Here is a 2500-nt window from a genome sequence, read left to right as displayed (position 1 = left end):
TATTTATTTATTCATTTAACTTTCGATCCAGTAACCACAAAGATGAGTTATCTTTGGCAAACACGACGAGCTGCAATTTTTGACAAATATTGCGGACTTTCTCTTCCAGCAGATGATTTTATTTCCATGTCTCATTCATACTTTTATCGCTACCATGCTTCATCTCTGGTTTTATTATGTTTATTCATTGATTCTTTTCCTTTGATTTTGATTTCATTGCCAGCTCTCGTATGTATGCTCTCCCTCACGCATGCGCAATTGGAGGTCTGTTGCAGAAGGTTGCAGTCTTTTGCAAGGGTGGAATTATGATCTGAATTGAGTAATGATAAAAGTTGAACCGAGAACAAGAAGGAAAGCAAGAATATCTATACATTTTCTTCGTCCTTTTCATACCACTGCGAGGATGACATGGTTTTAGAAATAGTGCTTGTATTATATTAAAATTGTATTATATGAAAACAATATATATCACTTTATTATATATTGATATTGATGTGTATGTATGTAGACAATGTATAGTAGGCAAGTATATATGTATGTATTGCTGTATGAAGACTTGTATAGATAGATAATACTGTGTGTGTGCTCTTTAGCTGTTCTTTTCAGTCATTATTGATTTGTTTTTAAGTGTTATGACATGTTTATGACTTTGTATATCCCTTAGTTGTTATTTTCAATAACTCCCGACTAGTTTTTAAAAATGTTATGACGGGTTTATGACGATGACCTTTCACCTCGTCGAAGGTAAAGAAGCGATTTCACGTTTAACCCTTCACCCTGTGGTCACGAGGGAAACTTTGTACGCGAGATTGGGGGCCGTGACTCAAGGGGATGGTTGGCGAGAGGAGCTGGGGGGAAAAGTTTGGAAGGAACGAGGGGAAAGATAATTATCGAAAAGGGGGAGATGGAAGGAAGGGAGTGGTAGGAATAAGGAGAGAAGAATATGTGGGTGGGAAGAAAGGAAAGGCAGGAGTAAATCATAAGAGTTGGAGAATGGCTGCGAGAAAGAGGAGGGAGAAGGTGGGAGGGAGGGAGGGAGGGAGAAAGTGGGGAGACGGGATGAATAAAGTTTAAAATGGGGTAAGAAAGAAAAGTAAGAATAAGGAAAAAAGAAAGGGATTAACAAGAGAGAGAAGAAGGCATAGAGAGAAAACAACGATATTAAGGCTGGCCGTCTTGTGTGGACATGTGTTCGATTGCGGCAGTTTGTGGTGCAAGCGAGAGGGGAAGCGACTGGACTCGATAGTCAGCGTGCTGTAACATATTATATAGGTAGGTGGCTCGGCAGACGGTGCCTGTGTGTGTTTGTTTGCGTTTGTGTTTGTGCGTGCATGTTCGTGTTTCTTTGTTCCTCTATGTAGATATTCTTGTTCCTTAACACTTAGTACAGTTTAAAAAAGTCTCAGGTATGCGTGCGCGTGCAAATGCGTGCGTGTTTCCATGTCGCAGTATTTACCCCATTAGGCGGCGTCGATTGTTTACGGGCGAGGGGCTTAGCGTTGTTTTGCCAAATCTATGGCTTGTGGTCACAGCGAACGACAGGTTATCGTGTCGGCCATGTCAGGCGTCCGCATTATGTGGATGTCGTTCGGCATTATAATGGGTGTTTTTCCGTCGGAGGCCGCTCTGCGCGCGTCCGCCTGTCATTGTTGATCTCTCCTGTTTGTCGACAAAACTTCAGGCGTGTGTGTCTTTTGTCTCTCGTGTCCATGTGCGTCTATGTTTACAAACCCTATATGCACGACTTTTCCTCTTTATCTTCCTCTTGTTTATATGAGTTACTATTTCACCGATGTATATATTTCTTTGAACACCTTAGGTACATGTAGTCGCAACAAAAGACCCGGTAGCCTGAGCTCAAAATCCCCGTAGTCTGGGCTCGAGCGCGTAAAAATAGTGGGAAAAAGTACGCGCCGTTTTATCGAACGGCGGGGAACTTCGGGGGGTGGGGTTGGGGGCGGGAGGCACTGATCAGGTGGAGTTCAGTACTACGCGTGATCCGTCGGTTATGAGTGAAGGGTGGGTGGGAGTGGCGTTGGTGGAGGAAGGAGGAGGGGCATAGAGGTGGATGGGGGAAAGGGGAGGCTAAGAGATAGGGGGAGGGGTGATGAGGGATGAGGGGGGAGCTTGGAGATTGGGAGGGAGAGGCTTAGAAATGTTGGGGGCTATAGAGGTGGGTCGGGGGAAAGGGGAGGGTGATGAGGGAGGGGTTATAGAAGAAGATGGCGGGAAAGTAGGGGCTTTATAAAGGAAGTTTGGGGGCAAGGGGGAGAGTAGAAGAGGTTGGGAAATTGGTGGGTGAGGGTGGCATTGGCAAGGGAGGGGGGTTACGTGGGTATTTAGGAAGGGGGGAGTTGGGACGAAGGTATTTTGGATGGAGGGGCCCAGAGGGAGGGGGTAAGGTGGTTTATGGATATGATTTGAAATGCGTGTGTAAGTGCATGTGCGTGAGGGCTTTTGTTAGCTTTGTATGCGTTCGCTCTGCATAGGCGGGTTCCCC

The sequence above is a fragment of the Penaeus chinensis genome, chromosome 2 (genome assembly GCF_019202785.1).
Source record: "Penaeus chinensis breed Huanghai No. 1 chromosome 2, ASM1920278v2, whole genome shotgun sequence".
Classification (NCBI taxonomy): domain Eukaryota; kingdom Metazoa; phylum Arthropoda; class Malacostraca; order Decapoda; family Penaeidae; genus Penaeus; species Penaeus chinensis.
This window is presented reverse-complemented; position numbering follows the sequence as displayed.